The following is a 20,376-nucleotide window of genomic DNA, read 5'->3' on the forward strand; positions in this document are numbered from 1 at the left end:
GGAGGCTATATATACCCCTCCACCCACTCTTCATTCGTGGAGAGAGCCATCATAACATGCCTACACTTCCAACATACATTTTCTGAGAGAGAACCACCTACACTTGTGTTGAGGTCAAGATATTCCATTCCAACCACATAAATCTTAATCTCTAGCCTTCCCCAAGTTGCTTTCCACTCAAATCATCTTTCCACCAAATCCAATCCTATGAGAGAGAGTTGAGTGTTGGGGAGACTATCATTTGAAGCACAAGAGCAAGGAGTTCATCATCAACACACCATTTGTTACTTCTTGGAGAGTGGTGTCTCCTAGATTGGCTAGGTGTCACTTGGGAGCCTCCGTCAAGATTGTGGAGTTGAACCAAGGAGTTTGTAAGGGCAAGGAGATCGCCTACTTCGTGAAGATCTACCCGAGTGAGGCAAGTCCTTCGTGGGCGACGGCCATGGTGGGATAGACAAGGTTGCTTCTTCATGGACCCGTCGTGGGTGGAGCCCTCCGTGGACTCGCGCAACCGTTACCCTTCGTGGGTTGAAGTCTCCATCAACGTGGATGTACGATAGCACCACCTATCGGAACCACGGATAAAAAAATCTCCGTGTCTCCAAATTGCGTTTGCACAATCCAATCCCATCCCTTTACATTCTTGCAACTTGCATGCTTTACTTTCCGCTGCTCATATACTCTTGCCATGCTTGCTTGATATGTATTGTCAATGTTTAAACTTGTGCCAAAACTCCACATCAACTTAAGGAAATTAAAAACTGCAACTTTTCTTCTTAGAGTCTATTCACCCCCCCCCTCTAGACACCTCTGCTCGATCCTTTCACGCTGTTGTGGAGATCTTCGGCTATCTACCCTCGGTTGAAGATCTTCGGGCGAAAGCCTAAGGCCCGTCGTTGGGTCGGGCGACAATGCCGTCCTCGTCGCATCCTCTCTTGGGGGGCGTCGTGTTGAAAAACTTTGATCCAGATCGCGCATTCCATAGGATGGACACTCACGACATTGCGGCTGGCTGGTGTCCGTCCGACGATGTGCGCGGTTGGCGTTGCGACCTGTGTGGCGACAATGATGGTGATGAGCGAAGCTGGGTCGCGGCTTGTCCTTCTGGTGTCGGAGGTCTAGTGCGCCTATGTTAGTTTCTTGCTGTGACTGAGAAGTCGGAGCTGTGGGCGGTGATGCACTGTGGCAACGATGACTCCATGAGAGGGGTTTCCAGCGGATGGTGCTCTTCGGCTGTTGCGCTGAGCTAGGTCGACGCGAGGCTTGCAACTTTCTCCTCTTCTTAAAATTCAGAGCTGCCATGTCTTCGACGCTTCGATCGACTGATTGGTGCTTGTGGTCAGGTCGTCCGTGTGTGCCCCGTGTGGGGTTGTATCTAGGTTTTCTCCTGGTTTTCCTCCAATTAACTGGGCAACTCTCTTCTTCTTAATTAATGAAAATGAAAAATCTTTTGCCTCATTTATAAAAACATTACAGAAGTCTTTTTGCACCAACATATTTTCTTCTAAGATAAGACACGGCACACAAGCTAACTCCTAACATGGCCAAATGGGCAGGCGGTCTGCTCATGTGTGCCCGGCCCGTGGTCTGCACGCAACCGCCTCTGCCTCGAGCACCCGACCCCAATCTGAGGCTCCCAACGGTAATATCTCCGCGCCGCGCCACGTTGCCGACCGACCGACCCCTCCTGTCCTGCTCCCGCCCACCTGGCCCGGATCCAGCCCCATCCCACCACCACCAGCTCCACTTCCCTTCGGTTTCCGCCACCCGCCGAAGCCGTCTCCGGCAAGGACTCGGCCGGCGACACTACCTCTTCCCCGGCGGCCCGCCCGCGGCCAGGCACGCCCTTTCCTCCCTCCCCGCGTTTTGGCTGTGGCCGGTCTGCTCCTCCTCTCTTCGTCCGGGGCCCCGGGTTGTGCCTCTCGTCTGGTTTGGATTTGCTCGTCCCCGATTCACCGTCTGTTTAGGTTTAGAACCGCGCCTCATTTGGTTTTTGCTCGTGCTCGGTTCGTCCGTTTGGAATCGCGCCTGGTTTGACTTTGCTCGTCCTCGCCGTCGCCTGTTTGGGGTCGCGTCTGATTCGATTTTACTCCTCCTCGCCGTCGTCCGTGTAGAGTCGCTTTTGGTTCGATTTTGCTCGTCCTCGCCGTCGTCCGTTTACAGTCGCGCCTGATTCGATTTCGCTCGTCCTCGCCGTTGTCCTGATGCGCTCGCGTGTACTTGGTCTGTCTCGCCTCGTCGGGGGTCTCCGTCTCATTTGCGAACTAGCAATTCTGTCTGCGTGCGCTTCTGTTATCCGAACTAGCAATCCTCGGTTTCGTGTTCGCGTCGGTTGCAGGAATGCACGGGTTCGGTTTCGAAATTGGATTACGGCCGGAGACGGGGAGCGATATTCGTTTATGGTGCTAGTTCAGACCGGTTCCTCCGTTCCGTCACCTGCGTTGCTCTTGGTGATTCTCAGAACTCAAACGCATGCTCTCTTCTGTCAGTTCTTGTTGGCCCTCTGTCAATTCTTGAGTCCGAGGGTCTGTTAATTCTTGAGTTCTTGTTGTACCGGCTAGGCGTGTGTGCTCTCAATATAGATGCAGAGATGGGGTGATTCCTCAGGCTTGTTCGGATGGTGTATACTATTTATGTTCTTTCCAATTTGTTTCTTTTTATCATGCTTTGCTTGTGTGTTGCCATGTGCCCTGCTGCTTGACTAATTGAACACCTGTTGCTGCTACTGTTGGGCAAGGTTCCTTCTTTTCTTCCTGATGTTGCTATTTCCATTGAAGTACTCATAGGAGTTCTAGATGGGCTGCTGCTAGTTATTTCCCCTTAGACTACATTCTAGATTGCATATCATAACTCGGGCATATAATTCTGTTGTGACCATAACTCCAGAATTTATTTATTCATGAAAGCACGTTCATCACATGTTTTTTAATCAATGCTGCTAGGTTCTGTCACATCCCTTTCCTCAATTTCAACGAACCAATAATGTGGACATGTGGTGCTTGTTTTCTTGTGATGATGGTGATCCAATTGACTAGCCCAACTCTTACTCTTATGCTCTGACATTTGTTAATCCCTAGTTAGTGTGCCTGAAAAATTATTGTTTGTCATGTTAAATTGTATGGCATCAACTCGGTATTGTGATTAATGACCTAGTATTTGTTTAGTGTACACAGTTGACTTCTTTTTTCTTAAATTTTTAGTGATATGCGTGTTTGTTATGTCTTATGTGGATATTGTTGGGGATATTACTACTGAGTATAAACCGGCCAGGAGGGGCCGGGTTATACCCATAATGAGTTATTTATATTTGAAGCCCATGAAGACAAGGAGTATGGCGCTTCACGGAGGAGATCTAACACGGAGGCCCAAGGCCCAATGGCGGATTAGGGCCTGTAGACATAAACCGCCATATAATGTGTAACTTGTGTTGTAAGATAAGAAAGGGTAGAAATCGAGCCGGACACGTTGATGAGCCGGCCTCGGGATTCTGTAAACTGCCGGGCGTCAACCTGTGTATATAAAGGGATGACCCGACGTCGGTTTAGGGACAACAAACAACAACTCGAGAGCCAGGCATAGCAGATTCGCTCACTGGTCATCGAAACCCTAGCAATTCCACATCAACTGGATTAGGCCTTTACCTTCACCGCAAGGGGCCGAACCAGTATAAACTCCCTGCATCCCTTGTCCGCTTTAACCCCTTTAAGCTAACCCGTCACGATGGCTCCACGACTAAGTCCTTTCACTAGGACATCTGTCGTGACAAAACCACGACAGTTGGCGCCATCGTGGGGCCTGCGCACGGTGGTGTTGAGTTCTTGGAGGAATTTCTCTCAGGGATCTAGAAGCTCGCGATTGACCGGGATAAGAAGAACCTGCATTGGAAAGAGTTTGCAAATTTATCATCAAAGAAGTTAGGGTTTGCTGTTGAGCCGCCGCTGGCGGCTGTATAATCCATCAAGTTGCTGTGTTTTTTGCTGCTGTCTCCACGTCATAACAAAAGGAATGACTAAGCCGCCTGCAACCGCGGCAAGAAGTACTACTGTCAATAGCCATGGAGGAGTTCTACGATTTTTTGATTCAATGTCACAGGAACAGCTTGAATAAAACCGCTACGGATTATGAGCATAATATATCCTAAGCATGGCGGATTCACAGTGTCAGGCAAAATAAATATGCGCGATGGCATGACAGGCCAAGTGTTTGAACTAGCCTATTACAAGGCGCTTTAATGCCCAAAATAATAATTGTTTTCAGCAAGTGTTGAAGTACGCAGAAGGCTAAACCGGCCTCCGGTTCATGACTCGTCCCCAGGCTGACTTGACGGCTGTGGATCATCTTGCGCCGATTCACCTTCCTCCTCTCTATCCAGTGGCTGGAAGTCAATGGTTGCCCAATCGATCCCAGTTAGGGCTTGGAATACAACTTCATCGCTTATAAGTGTGGACGGTTCAACGTCAGGGGCATAGGTATGCTTGCGGATTGGCGGGATAAGATTTTGAGCATCAGGAGTCGGTGCAGCAACCCGTTTGTTGTTGACGTCATAAATCGCATGATAGTGTGAAAGATCAGTTTCTTCAGCCAATTGGCAAGCCAGTGGACGCATTTCCGTGGTTATGGCTCGAAGGTCATCATTGTCAAAATCTGATCCGTCTTCCCTTAAGCTTGGATAGCCCTTACCCACATCCACCGGATCAAGATCAGGCACCCATGCTTTAGCCCGGGTTAGCGCGGTCAGAGCACCTGCCCTTGCAGCCGATCTTTTTAATTCTTCAAACCGGGCAGGCAACATTGACAACCTTTCTAAGGTTTCCTTGATCAGGGTTGGGGGAGGCTTGTTATGAGAAGCAGTGCATATGATCCGTTGCGCGCCGGTATACAATTGCTCTATAAGAGTATAGGCAGCTTTCAATTTCTTTTGCATGTCAGAGCCCAGATGGGTAATGCGAGTTCCTGCATCATAAAGAGCATCAGTAAACCGGCAACTGATGGGATAATATATGTTGAAAACTTAAAGTGAGGATATTTACCAAACACAGCAGTGGTCATGGTATTTATCTGCCGCTTTAAACCAGTCAGCTCTTCTGCCACCGGTTTAAGGGCTACCTTTGCATCCTCAGCTCTCTTTTGCAATGTGGTTTTCTCTATGTCCCAATCCGCCCGCTCCTTCTTGAAATTTTCCTTCAGCTTCTCCATGGTTGCTAAGGCACTGGTCAGTTCATCTTTGGCTCTGGAGGTTTCTGCTTGTTGGGACTTGATGTTCTCTTGAAGATCAGTGGTTTGGGCTTCCTTTTTGCTCAGCTCAGCCTATAAGAGAAAGATATATCATGAGTTGGCAGCACATATTTGAAGTACCAAGTACATAACAAGTTATACACTTGATACTTGGGGGCTAATGCCTATTTGCTTGATTATCAGAAATTTTTACAAGTCCCAAGCACAATACAAGTATTATTCTTGGCACTTGGGGGATAATGTACATTTGCTCAAAGTAACATGGGTAAAAGTCCCGGTTCAGCCTGAAGAGATAAACCGTCCCTTGGGAGCTACACAGGCGAAAGTTCAAAGATTACAATTCTAAAGTACCGGTTCATCTTAACAGGATAAACCGGCCCTTGGAGGCTAAGCATGCGAAGTTAAGATATTACAAAGTCTCGGTTTAGATTGATATCATAAACCGGCCCTTGGGGGCTACTGGAGTGGATGTTTGGACACAAGAGAAACAGATATGCAGAGTTAAGCAGTAGTTACCTCATATCGTTCTTTCATCAAGTTCACTAAGCCGGCTTCATAGTCGCGGCTTGTGTACAGATGATTTAAGAAGCCAGAATGAATGTCTTGGGCGTTGAGATGGGCATAGCTTGACAAGTCTGCATTCCACTTGCCTTTGCCCATAGCATAAAGCTCTTCCTTGGCACTATGCTTTGATAAAGCAACAGGATTACCAGGGGTGGTGTGGCCAAAGCCAGTAATCATAACATCATCTGCCTTGTCATCTGCAGCCTTGACTGGGCTTGACGGTTTATCAGCGGCGCGGACTTGGCTTGATGGTTTGTCAGTGGCTCGAACCGGGCTTGTCGTTTTATCAGCATGGCCCGTTGGATCAACCTCTACTTGTTCAACAACAACGTCATAATCTTGTGGTGGCGGATCATCAAGCATGGCGTCAGCATTTGTCTCTTCTGGATCTGGAGTTTTTTCCGAATCAATAACTACATTGTCGTCAGCCGGTTTATTTAACCGGGCCTTCTTGCTGGGTCTAGGCTTGGCACTAAGGAGAACAAATATAAAGATCAATACATCGGGCAAATATAATGTATTAAGGATAAAATTAAAGCATAACTCACCCAGGAACCATCTTGAGGGTTGGAAGTTGTGTGGCCGTTGACTCGCCAGAGGATGAATGAGGTGTTCCCTGATAATTTGAATCAGACGGATTAATAGGCTGTCGGAAACAACCCGCCTTGGGGTAAAAGTATCAGGAATATAAGAGACCTTTGATCGACGTTTCCGGACTGGAGTATTCGGTAAACCGGCGGAGGTAACTACCTGGCCGCTGTGCCGGGTTGTACGGCGAGCTTCGTGTTGCTGCTTCTTCAAAAGAAAGTTTGGGTCCAAGTGAGCTAGGGGGTGAGAAAATCTTACTTTCCGGTTTGCTTGACGGATTTTCTGTGTTGGCAGAGGATCTGAACTGGAGGAAAGAATAATTACCTCTACATCGTCAGCTTGGCTGCCTTCAGCGTCATCCTGGTAATAGTCATTGTCAATGAGGTGTATGAAAAACGAACCAAGAGAGTCAAGTTATACCTCTGAATCCGGATTATCCAGATCATCATCAACGTTTGGTTCAGATGGTTCAACATTTTTCTTTTTGGCAGGCTTCTTGGTGACCTTAGTCTTGACACGAGGTGTCTTCGTCGGTTTATCCCATGACTTCTTTTTCCAGAACAGATCATCGTCCTGTTAGAGATTGATGAAAGATATAAGGGAAAATTATAAGGGTCGGATTAAAAATAAGAGTTATGCAATTCTTACAACTGGCGGTTTATTGAAAACACAGAAGGGACTAAGCCCTGTTTTGCTGCAGACAACCACCGGTTCATCCAATATCTTTTTAACAGCTTCTGTAATTTCAGCATCAGTTAGCTGAATGTTGATATCCCGTTGAGGATCTTGTAAGTTCCCTGTATATTTGCACATTAAACCGGGGCAATGGCTTAAAGGCAGAATGCTCCAAGATATCCAGCAGCGGACGAAGTCAACGCATGTTAGACCGTTCGCAACAAAGGCTCCGAGCTTGGAGAGTTGAGGTGCATAGTTGGATCGTTCCTTTGCAGTCAGCCGTTGAGGGGATGGGTGTGTATTGGTAAGCCGGTGAGCACGATAACCCGACAGAGGATTTTCTTCAACGGGAGATGTATCTCGGCAATAGAACCAAGTCTGATTCCAATCTTTGGGATGAGTATGATGTTTGGCGTGAGGAAAACTGACATCTTTCCTTTTTTTGAATTGAGACCCCGCCAAGTTCAGTATTGGGCCCATCTGTAAATTCAGTGCGGCGGTTCAGATTGAAGAAATCTCTGAACAGTTCAACCGTGGGTTCTTCCTGCAGATAAGCCTCGCAGAACACTTGAAAGTTGCAGATATTGGACACAGAGTTGGGCCCAATATCTTGAGGGTGGAGTTGGAAGCTAGCAAGTACATCACGGATTTTTTTTGATCCGGGGGGACTGAACCCTCGATCCAGGTGATCAATGAATACAATCACTTCTCCATCCTTGGGCTCAGGAGGATTTTATGGACCGGGGGCTCTCCAATGTATGACATCCTTTTTTGCTAAGGTGCCGGTTGCAACACACCCATTCAGTTTTTCTTCAGTAACCCGGGAGGGGACCCGGTTACAAGCATAAAATTGTTTTTCCATTTCAATGGACAGCTGGAAAAAGATTAAATGCCGGTTTATGATTTGTAACTGACAAGTATAAAACGTCGCAAGATCAAAGGGAAAGACGTTGAGGCATATACACATGTTAAACCGGAGTCTAACATTGGAAGAGTTACAAAGATAAACAAATCAGCAGTTTAAGAGGGGACTAATGGTACCTGCCGGATTATCATTTTCTAAAAGCTAAACCGCCTATACTAGTAAGGAAGGTACAGATCTGAAATAACTAAGTGATGGAGAAACAGTTTCCACAAATTGGTATTACAAATCTGGATCTATCATGTGTCAGAAAATGGAAAATTATTCAGGGTTAAAAATTCTGATACTTGAACAGTCGAAAGATTTAGATGGGATTTTCTATTTAAAGAGAGATGCATTAGCGGAAATGAAGGATTATGGCCATCTTTATACAGGATAAACATCAAAGTTTAGATCAAGAACTGTGGCGCAGAGATGAACAGGGAAGAACAGCTTTGAACCTCGATGAACACCGAAACCCTAATGGCGGATCTAGAGCAAGAGAAAGGGAAACTTACTGATGTTGACGAAACAGCAGAGGAGCGCCGCGTTTCTCTGGTATGTTCAGGTTGATGCAGCGGACGAAGTTGAGGTCGAGGGCGGAGCTTGACGGCGGCCGCGCGTGAGGGTCAGGGCGGTGCAAGGAAGAAGAATAAGCGAGGAGGCACGGGAGGGGGGAATGAAAAGGACCCCCCGGTCTTATTTATGAGGCGAAGGGATAAGTGACATGCGCGAAAATCGAGGAGCCCAAAAGTTGGATATGTGACAGAGCTATCGCCTCGATTGTCGGAGGCTCATTAATGAAGGGGAGATATATACAATTTTTATAACAGGTGACGTCATTGCGGTTTATTACAATCTTGGAAGATGACGTCATGGCGGATTACAAGGTTATGCGAAGGTGTTAAAAGGGGATTTTTCTTAAGTGTTGAAGATTGACATGAACAGGTTCAAATCAATCTGGGGCCTAATGTTGGGGATATTACTACTGAGTATAAACCGGCCAGGAGGGGCCGGGTTATACCCGTAATGAGTTATTTATATTTGAAGCCCGTGAAGACAAGGAGTATGGCGCTTTACGGAGGAGATCTAACACGGAGGCCCAAGGCCCAATGGCGGATTAGGGCCTGTAGACATAAACCGCCATATAATGTGTAACTTGTGTTGTAAGATAAGAAAGGGTAGAAACCGAGCCGGACACGTTGATGAGCCGGCCTTGGGATTCTGTAAACCGCCGGTGTCAACCTGTGTATATAAAGGGACGACCCGACGGCGGTTTAGGGACAACAAACAACAACTCGAGAGCCAGGCATAGCGGATTCGCTCCCTGGTCATCGAAACCCTAGCAATTCCACATCAACTAGATTAGGCCTTTACCTTCACCGCAAGGGGCCGAACCAGTATAAACTCCCTGCGTCCCTTGTCCGCTTTAACCCCTTTAAGCTAACCCGTCACGATGGCTCCACGACTAAGTCCTTTCACTAGGACATCTGCCGTGACAAAACCACGACAGATATCATATTCTTTTTTTGTATTACTAATGTCCAGTCAATGGAAAATGCTTTTATTGCTTTGCCTAGACTTTGTGACAATTAACTTATAGTGCGATCATTGATCATTGAGCTTCTAACACCCTATTCCGTAAAATTCTGTTGTAATATTTGCTGGATCATTGAGTACTTAATATTGATTTTGAGTTTGTTGGATCATTCAACTTCTGTGTGTGCTTCGGTTATCTGAGAAGCACTCACGATCCTGTGCTTCGTGTTCGCCGTCTGGTTTTGAATTTGGATTACGGGGACGGGGAGAGGCCAAAGCAATGTCAGTTTATCGTGTTTGTTCAGATCGGTTCCTCGGTTCCGTCGCTGCATTGTTCGTCGGCGATTTCCAGACCTCGAACGCATGTGCCCTTGTGATACTCTGGTTTGGCTCGCTGGTCGTTATGGTTGTTCGTCACAGTTGTTCTTATGTTGTTGAATCACCCATCTTATAAGCAGAGATGGGGTGATTCATTATGGTTGTTCTGATGGTTGCTTATTTAGTGTTATTTCCAATTGGGTTCTTCTTGTCATGCTTTGCTTATGTTCCCAATGTCTGTCTTTCCATATATGGGAATGCGTTTAGAGGTGCAAACCGTGTAGGCCGTGGTGTGTTTTATACTAGCTACGGTGTGTTTTATACTATCTGATGTGGAAGGTATAAATATTGATATCACTTATGTGTTATTATACTTGATATGGTGTGTTTTATTCAAGTTATTAACCACATCTCTTACAAATTTTCCTTGAGATACATATTTATATGCAGGAATGATTGTCTTGACGAATAATCATTTATGCTAACTTGGTATTGGTAGTTCCTGGTCATAGGTAACAGACCAGTACTTGTTTAGTGCAGACAACTGACTATTCTTTTTTCTGAACTTTTTTGTGATATGTGTGTTATGTGGATATCATATTCCAATGCTTTTCTAAGTATTTAAGGTACAGACATGTGGATCTGGAAATGTCACATTTGCTCTTTATTGTGTTGCTAAGGACACTGAACGGTTTGGCTGGGCCACTGCACGGCCTGGCTAATTAGGTACACTTGATTTTATGTATAGTTGATGTTCTCTGCCACATCATGCTCAACTAGTGTTTGCCAAATGGATCTCCTAGAACAAATGTTCGTAATAAATGAACAAATTGCAGAACTTGTGGCTGTGCTATTTACCAACTTGCTTTTGCACATGATGCTAAGAAGAAGAAAAACATATGTCCTGTTATTTTAAAATGGTGTATTTACTATTTTGATGCGCATAAACTGAGAATTGTCACCATATACAGCAGGAAGTGTTGCTCCGGATCAAATCTGTAATGGAAGAGACTAGGAGTAACATTACAACCGACCAACTTAAAGAATATGTATAGAAGACACCAAAGAGTAGAAAGGTAGCTTATCTCAAACCGAGTTATATCAATTCAATTATCAAGCACTAATTATTGTTGAAGGACTATAGTTTTATAATACCTCATGATCTTGTCTGTGGGTAGAGAAAATAATGCAATATAGGGATTACTGTTGCCACTCATTTCATGCTCACATGGGTTGCATTGTAGAAACCTAAATATCTACATATATCTTCGTGCATCATGTCCCTCATATGCACCGCATTTCAAAAATCTAAATAGCTTTGTCTTCTTTAGTGTTACTGTTTGGGAGTTCTTGTTGAAGTTGCAATTTATAATGTCTCATGGGATTAAACTTTGTTAAGCTGCTGAAAACAATCACTAAAATTAGCCATTAAGGAGTAGTATGATTTCTATTTATTGCAATCATGTGGTCTTAGTCTTAACTATTCATATTTCTAGGTATTAGCTACCATCAAAGTAAATAAATATAGAATAAGTGTGCAGAGAAATACCTAGTGCCTGTTCGGTTTCTCTCCGCTCCTGCGACTCAGCTCCCGGAGCGGAGCAGGCAGCTGCAACTTTTTACGGAGCAGCTCAAACCGAGCTCCGCAGCTCCGCAAAGCGAAGAGATTCCAAACAGGGCTCTAGTATTGAAAGATTGTGTAGATCGGAGCTGGTTAATATATACCTGTGCAGAAAAATGTACAAAGAATGCCTGCATCATGCTTGTCATCTTGTGAAAGAAATCATACAGTGAATTTACTACTTCTAGGGTCTTCATGTAAATCTCATAGAGAAAGTTTATCTCTAGATTTGTTTCACTACCACAAATAACTGACATAATATATAGTATTTCTGTGGGCTTTGTAACTGCTCACTAATCTTCTTCGGTGACTTTGTGATTGACCTTGTTGTTATTATGTAAAAAAGTCTTGCAACATTCTTGATCTATAACCGTGCTGGCTATCTATATGCAGGTTGTAGTGATTAGGGAAGCTTGCAGAACTGTATGAATTTGAAAAACAATGGTCGAGAGCAGCACAAATGCTTAGTGGCATTGACTTGGAATCAGGAATCAAGTAGAAGCAAAGCTTTTGTCTCTCTTTACATGTCATTGGATATTCTGGGAAATCTGACCATCTTCTTAAAAATCGGGATGCTTGATGACACAAACAAATTATCCAAGTGTGTCCAGATTGCATGACTCTATTTGGAGGTTAGTCCTGTTTTTAGCCTTTGTCGTCATTGCATTGTCAGCTGGACTAATGTAGTTCTTCATTTTGTAGGATGATGATGCAGTGAATGCTGAAGCTTTTATCAACAGAGCCTCGTTTTTTGTCACAAACAGCAACCAGGAAGTTCTGGACTTACAGTACAAGGTTTGTTGGTTCAGAAACAGTTTAATAATCTATGTCTACAACTAAGGACAAAAATTTAGTTCCCTTATATCTCTTGTAGGTCTGCTATGAGAGAATTTTAGATCGAAAAAGTTGCACTTCAATACTATGGTATCTCTCAAATTGAGCAACGCCAAATTGGGGATGAGTAAGGCTCCATTCAGTTGTAGATTTGTTTCTCTCGTGCAATTTACTTGTTTGTAATGTTCTGTCTTGTATGGTTCTTTGTTCCCTTGCTGGTGTAGTGGTGCCTAATTTCTGTTTTACACCCTTCAAATATTTCAATATTTTGCTTACTAGATGTAATAAATTACCCTACTTGATACTCATGTTTAAGTACTGCAGTGGTTATTAGCAAGTCGTGTTTGGAACTGACACGACCTCCATATTTTATTCTTATAGATCTTGATGGAACATTGTTTCTGCATTTTCTCAGATAGATTGATGAAAATGCTCTTGAGCAAGCTCTTAGTGCTGCTGTAACATGCACAATATTGTAACTGATGAGAGGCAACCACTGTTGCCAACTTGAAATCAGTTTACTCATTCAAGTTCTAAAATTTCTTTTTAGCTTTCTAAGTTTACTTCGGTCTTGCATGTATTAGGTTTCTCTTTGTGCCCCTATCTATGTTTGTTTCTTGTGTGCAAGTGCTCCATTCTCTGTGTGTGTGACTGTGTGTGACTTGATGGTGAATATGTGTGTGGCTTGACTCTGTGTGTGGTTTGACTTTGTGTGTGTGGCTTGACTCTGTGTGTGTTTGGCTTGACTGTGTGTGAGACTACGTGTGGCTTGATGTTGAATATGTGTGTGGCTTGACTATGTGTGTGACTGTGTGTGGCTTGACTCTGTGTGAGACTGTGTGTGGCTTGACTGTGTGTGTGACTGTGTGTGGCTTGATGGTGAATGTGTGGGGCTTGACTCTATGTGTGTGTGACTTTGTGAAAATTGCATTTGTTTGATGGTGTGGCTTGTATGCTTTGCTGAATGTTTGGTTGTATAACTTGTGTTTTATGTCACGACTGATTGGTTTGCTGTTTGTTGAATGTGAACAGACCTATCACTATTCTTTTTTCTGAACTTTTTTGTGATATCATATCCTTTTTTGTATTACTGCTGTCCAGTCACTGGAATAATGCTTTTCTCTAAGTTTCTAAGGTACAAACATTGGATCCGGACATGTCACATGGGCTCTTTATTGTGTTTCTAAGGACACTGATGGGTTGGGTTTGCATGCAACGCAGGTAATTTACGTTCTTTACATTTTGCGATGCTGATGTCAAAATGTTTATTTAGCCAAATTTTGCTACTTATGGGTACTTTTGTTTTTAGATGTGTTGTATCCATAACTACCTATTGGCACTTGATATTTGTGCTCAAAATGCAGTAAGGACCAACAAAATGGTCTCATTGCAAGGTCACTCCCTGGACGTATAGGCAAGCAATGTCAAGAGAGGTATTCTTTTGATTATTTTATTTTTCATGGTCCGCTTAAATGCATTTTCCCCTTTGTGCAAGACAAACATGGGAATGCTTGCTAATTTAGAAACACATTGGTTACATAAAGAGCTGATTGGTTATGAATCTGATTTTCAATTCATACATAACATCTTAGGTGGCATAATCATCTGAATCCAGAATACAGAGAGATGCTTGGACTACTGAGGAACATGCACAAATTAATGCCCATCGGGTATATGGGAATAAATGGGCAGAAATAGCAAAAGTTGTTCCTAGAAGGTACTGCCTTGGTCCTCTTTGTTACCAGATTCCTAACATGAATGATGTTGCCCCTGCCACTTCCTCACTCTTTCCTGAACATCATACCGTGTATCAGACATCGGAACATTGCAGGAGTGGGGTACTTCCATTTGTGTAACTTCTATTTGTTATCAGTTCTTCTCACCTATAGCTAAAGTCAAAGACGCTGAATTATTGGAGTGGCAAGATACACCGAATCTGTTGGGGATGTTACCACTGGGTGTAAACCGGCCAGGAGAGGCCGGGTTAACCCCATAAGTAGTTCATCTGTATCTGAAGCCCATGAAGACAGACGGTGACGCCTCATGAAGGCCCAGGGCCCAAAGCCGGTTTAAGGCCTGTAGACACAAACCGACACTGATATGTAAACTTGTGTTGTAAGATAGAAGTAGCAGAGACCGAGCCGGACACGATTATGAGCCGGCCTCGGAGTCTGTAAACCGACGGGCGTCAACCCATGTATATAAGGGGACAACCCGACGGCGGTTCAAGGACAACAGACAACAACTCGAGACTCAGGCAAAGCGTATTCGCTCCCTGGTCATCGAAACCCCATCAATTCCATCACAACTAGACGTAGGCTTTTACCTTCATCGTAAGGGGCCGAACTAGTATAAAACTCTCTTGCGTCCCTTGTCCGCTTTAACCCCTTTAAGCTAACCCGTAGCGATGGCTCCACGACTAAGTCCTTTCTCTAGGACATCTGCCGTGACAAAACCACGACAGTTGGCGCCCACCGTGGGGCTATCGCACGATGGTTTCAAGTTCTTGGAGGGCAACTTCGAAGGACTCAAGGGTTACGCTGTGGGCCGGATGACCAAGAGTCGTCGCGGCAAGCTCTACATCGACGATGCAGGCTGGGGCCCCGAGGCCGGCTCAATCGAGTACGGGTACCGGGTCCCCTTTGGTGGCATACACGTTTTCATTGGCAAGATCGGCGAACCGGGCCCTGAGCCGGACATCTGCACCGACCTCGTCGAAACGGCTCAGCGTGCGAGATCTGCCCGGGTCAAGCCTGTCATGAAGCGTGCCTTCGTGGGAGTTATCCATGGAGGGGAATCTGAGGATAGATCGGAATCTGGTGGTGAGACCGTCGTTTATTCCGGCGACGAGTCATCGACCGGAGAGACCGAGTCGTTATATCAGTTACAAGATGGCCGGATTGGGGGCTGTTCCGATGGCGACAGTATTCCGGACCCCTTTGATCTGCCAAACCGGGTTGCGATCTTCATGGCCGGCACGCAACCGGCGCTCCACTCTTCGACCGCAGCGGCGATGATTTCCGGATCAGCAGCGGCGGCAGCGGCCGGGGCAGGAGGCCCTGTGCGACCGCCAGCTCAGGTTCTATCTGATTTGTTTGACGCGTTGGCAACGCTGATGGCGGAGGTTAACCCGGCGGATCAGGATGCACACAATGTGGAAATCGCGAAAGTGAAAGATCAGATCACCCAGGCCAAAGCCGACTTAGCAGCTGAGGATACCAGGATAGCCGCGGAGCGGGCCGCTTTGGATGCACAAGCTTACCGGATTATGCTGGATCAGAGTGCGTCGAACGAAGTCCTGAAGAGGAGGCACCGATCTCGCCTGCCGCCGGTTTATGACGCTAGAAATCTCTTTAACACCCCAGGAGCGGGGACCAGTAATCCGCCGGTGGTAAACCGGCGGAGGCACCGGGGGCAGGGGCGCCGGTTCAGCCACGTTTGGTGGATCCGCCTCGTCAGAACAACATTGTGGCACCGCATGTCCCCACGCCACCGGGTCATTATTCTAACCCGATGGACAACATTGTCGCTGCCGCTTCACGGCTGGCGGCCATCCCGATCGAAGGCGATTCTCCAGCGGCAGTCGAGACGCGTCGGGTTAAGGAGCTTCTTCAGACAGCCTTGATTCAACAGGAGGCTTATTCATATAGTCGCGATCGGATTCATTCCACTCCCCGTCCAAGCCGGAGTTACAGCAGGCGTATGGATGAACCGGCAGTGTCAAGCAATGCGCGGAACCGTGATCCGCCCCGTGGCAATAACCCGGCGGGTGGTGCTGGTGATGCTCAGGAGGTGGTGGACCGGGCTCGGGCACGCAGAGAGGCCGAGTTAGCGGCGCAGCATGAAGCCCGTCAGCTTACTCCGGTTCGTCCAACCACATCGGTGGAACCAGGAGTTACCTCTAGTTCTTTGGGAGTGCCATGTCTTGTCCCAGCGTTACGCAATGTGCGCCTGCCCAAGGATTTCAAGGGCCTGCGCAAGGTGCCGAATTACACCGCCGATTTATCCCCTGAAACATGGGTCAAAACCTATGAGATGGCCATGGAGATGCTGGACGTGGATGATGCGGCATGTGCGAAGTACTTCACCATGATGCTAGAAGGGACGGCCCGCACTTGGCTAAAGAGCTTACCGGCTAATTCTATCAGGTCATGGGCCGAGTTGAGAGCCCGGTTTATTCAGAACTTCAAGGATACATGCAAGCAGCCCATGTCAATTGTGGACTTAGCAGCCTGTGTCCAGGAGGAAGGAGAATCAACAACCCATTGGGTGCGCCGGGTTTCGGAGATTTTGCATTCATCAGACCGCATCAACGCTGACACCGCAGTTTTAACATTGGAAGGCAATTGCCGGTTTGAACCCCTGAAGTTGAAGTTGGGATGGCTCAAACGTCATTGTAACGACATGGGAACCCTCATGGCTGCACTGGTGAAGTATGCCGACTCTGATAGTACCAAGGATCCCGAGTCTGACGATGATAAGACAGGGAAGGGAAAGAAGAGCGGCAACGCCAAGGGGCAGCACCACAACCCGGCGGGTCATGGAAACGGCGGCAAGCGTAAAGCGGACCACGGTTTAGACTTTGTGGCTAACACTAATACACAGGACAAGGGCCAGCGGCGTAAGGGTAAACCGCCCCAGCGCGGTGGAAGGCCAGATCCTAATCCGGACCGTTTGTCTTATCTGTTGAACCAGCCCTGTCCAAAGCATGGGACGAAGGAGGAACCGTCCACGCACCTCTGGAAAGATTGTTACATCATGCAAGAGTTCAAAAATTCTGATTCTTTCCGGTATGATCATGGACCAGGAGGCGGTTCGGGCCCCGGCTCTCATGGGCCGGGTTATGGTGGAGGAAATTCCGGTTCAGGCTTCCACGGTAATCAGGGTGGACATAACAATCAAGGTAATCAGGGTAACCAAGGCGGCTATAATCATCAGGGCAATCAACAGCAGCAGCAGCAGTCGGGTTACCAGAGCAACCCGAAGCAGTTGAATAGCGGACAGTATCATGTCTTCACCACTAGCTTGGACAAGCGTGATCAGAAGCTTCATAAAAGGGCGGTGAATGCCGTTGAACCGGCGGTGCCCCGTTATTTGCGCTGGTCCGAGCAGCCAATTGTGTGGAGTAGAGAAGATCATCCGCCCCGGGTTGACAATCCGGGTCATCTGGCTCTGGTAGTGGCACCTCAGGTGGGAGGTTATAAGTTCACTAAGGTACTCATGGATGGAGGGAGTAGTATCAATATCCTTTATTATGAAACTTTCCGTCGCATGGGGTTAACAGATAAAAATCTTAAACCGTCCAATACGGTGTTCCATGGTGTGGTGCCTGGTAAGTCGGCATATCCTGTTGGTAAGATAGCTCTGGAGGTGGCTTTTGGAGATGAGAATGACTCAAGATCAGAGACCTTGACCTTTGAAGTGGTGAAAATCAGAAGACCGTATCATGCCCTATTTGGACGGCCAGCTTATGCTAAGTTTATGGCACGGCCTTGTTATGTCTATCTGCAGCTCAAGATGCCGGGTCACAAGGGAACTATAACCGTGCATGGGAGCCGCAAGATTGCTCTGGAGTGTGAAGAAGGTGATGCGGCTTATGCTGAGTCGGTTTGTGCAACAGAAGAGTTGAAGTTTTACAAGGACAATGTTGATCCGGCAGATATGACTTCGTTGAAGAAACCAACTACAGAGCATGATCCGGCCCTAAGTTTAAATCGGCTGATGAAACTAAGCTTGTTGACTTCGTGCCTGGCGATTCATCCAAGCAGTTCAGCATCAGCGCTAACTTGGATCCGAAATAGGAAAGCGCGCTCATCGAGTTCATCCGTGAGAATCGGGACATCTTTGCATGGAAGCCTTCTGACATGCCAGGTGTACCGAGAGAACTCGCTGAGCACACTCTCAATGTTGATCCCAAGTATAAACCGGTCAAGCAGTTTCTCCGCCGGTTCAATGAAGAAAGACGCAAAGCTATTGGAGAAGAAGTAGCCAGGCTCTTGGCGGCTGGATTTATCGTTGAAGTATTCCATCCTGAGTGGTTGGCTAATCCGGTGCTGGTCCTCAAGAAGAATGGCACTTGGCGTATGTGTGTGGACTACACAGATCTCAACAAAGCTTGTCCAGCAGATCCTTTTGCCCTTCCCCGTATTGATCAAATTATTGATGCTACGGCGGGTTGTGAGCGTTTAAGTTTTTTGGATGCATATTCTGGTTATCATCAGATCAAAATGGCAGTTAAGGACCAGGAGAAGACAGCCTTCATAACTCCCTTTGGAGCCTTCTGCTATGTGTCCATGCCCTTTGGGCTCAAGAGTGCCCAGGCGACTTATCAAAGGTGTGTGCAGAATTGTCTGCATAAACAGATCGGCCGCAATGTTCACGCCTATGTGGATGATATTGTGGTAAAATCAAGGAAGAAGGAGACATTGATTGATGACTTGAAGGAAACCTTTGATAACCTGCGGGTTTATAAAATGATGCTTAATCCGGCCAAGTGTGTCTTTGGTGTACCTGCAGGCAAGCTCTTGGGCTTTTTGGTGTCTAACAGGGGCATTGAAGCTAATCCGGAAAAAGATCAAAGCCATCACCTCCTTGGCTAAACCGAAGTGTATCAATGATGTTCAACGCCTGGCAGGCCGGATTGCCGCATTGAGCCGGTTTGTCAGTCGCCTTGGCGAGAAGGCCATCCCTTTATATCAGATGCTGAAGAAAACGGATAACTTCATCTGGAGTGACACTGCTAATGAAGCATTTGATGACTTAAAGCGGCAGCTGGCTAATCCGCCGATTCTCGCTGCTCCAGTGGACAAAGAACCATTGTTGCTATATGTGGCAGCTAATGCTCGGGCTGTTAGTGTGGCTATTGTGGTGGAGCGCAAGGAGGCAGGAAAGGAATATCCGGTTCAGCGGCCGGTTTACTATATCAGTGAGGTACTTATTGAGTCCAAGCAGAGGTACCCGCATTGGCAAAAATTGGTGTATGGGGTTTTCATGGCAAGCCGGAAGCTTAAGCAGTATTTCCAAGGTCATCCCATCACGGTGGTCAGCTCTGCTCCTTTGGGGGATATAATCCAGAACAGGGAAGCAACTGGTCGGATTGCTAAGTGGGCTATCGAGCTCGGGCCTCACGGGTTGAAATACATACCCCGAACGGCGATCAAATCTCAGGCACTTGTGGATTTCATCAATGATTGGACAGAATTACAAGCGCCAGAGGAGAAGCCGGATCACACTTATTGGACTATTCATTTTGATGGGTCCAGGCAATTGGAGGGCTCGGGGGCTGGAGTCGTATTAACTTCCCCACGAGGTGATAAGTTTTGTTATGTTCTCCGTTTAATGTTCCCTTGCACTAACAATGCAGCTGAATATGAGGCTTTACTCCATGGTCTTCGGATGGCTAAGGAGATGAACCTAAGCCGAGTTAAGTGCTTCGGTGACTCGGATCTGGTGGCTCAACAAGTGTCCGGCACTTGGGATTCCAAGGACCCACTAATGGCAGCATATCGTCGTGAGGTGGATATTGTTGCAGGTCACTTTAAAGGTTATCAGGTGGATCATGTGGACCGGCGGAAGAATGAAGCGGCGGACGCTTTAAGCCGCCTGGGTTCCCAACGTAAACCGGTTCCACCTAATGTCTTCCTGGATGTTTTGCATAATCCGTCCGTCAAGCTCCCTGGTGAAGAGGATTTGGCTGTTCCTGATCCGGAGGCCCAGTTGGTGGCGGCTCTTCATGTTATCCCGGATTGGACGGTTCCATATCTGGCGTATATAAACCGGGGCGAGTTACCAGAGGATGAAACTTTGGCCAGGCAGATAACCCGGCGGTCCAAGTCCATGACTATTATCAATGGAGAGTTACATCATTGCAGTGTAACAGGGGCGTTTCAACGCTGTGTGTCTCCTGAGGAAGGCCGTGAAATTTTGCGTGAGATCCATGAAGGAGATTGTGGTCACCACGCCGGTTCAAAATCTTTGGTGGCCAAGGCGTTTCGTCACGGTTTCTATTGGTTGACAGCTCATGCTGATGCCGAGGACTTGGTCAAAAGATGTGATGGCTGTCAGAAATTCTCAAGGCGCGCTCATGTACCGGCTCAAGAAT

The 20,376-nt window shown here is 46.7% G+C and overlaps 1 long non-coding RNA gene across 2 annotated transcripts; it reads left to right on the forward strand.

Moving 5' to 3' along the window:
- Positions 1-9,351: 9,351 nt before the first annotated feature.
- LOC123049729 (uncharacterized) lies at positions 9,352-14,414 on the forward strand. Of its 2 annotated transcripts, XR_006423643.1 has the most exons (8): positions 9,352-10,546; positions 10,792-10,896; positions 11,835-12,073; positions 12,144-12,236; positions 12,316-13,496; positions 13,585-13,708; positions 13,868-13,992; positions 14,090-14,414. It is a non-coding gene; the product is annotated as an uncharacterized lncRNA (long non-coding RNA). The 2 variants fall into 2 exon arrangements; XR_006423642.1 differs by lacking the exon at positions 14,090-14,414 and having other exon boundaries at positions 13,868-13,995.
- The last annotated feature ends 5,962 nt before the right edge of the window (positions 14,415-20,376 follow it).

Source organism: Triticum aestivum, chromosome 2D (genome assembly GCF_018294505.1).
Source record: "Triticum aestivum cultivar Chinese Spring chromosome 2D, IWGSC CS RefSeq v2.1, whole genome shotgun sequence".
Classification (NCBI taxonomy): domain Eukaryota; kingdom Viridiplantae; phylum Streptophyta; class Magnoliopsida; order Poales; family Poaceae; genus Triticum; species Triticum aestivum.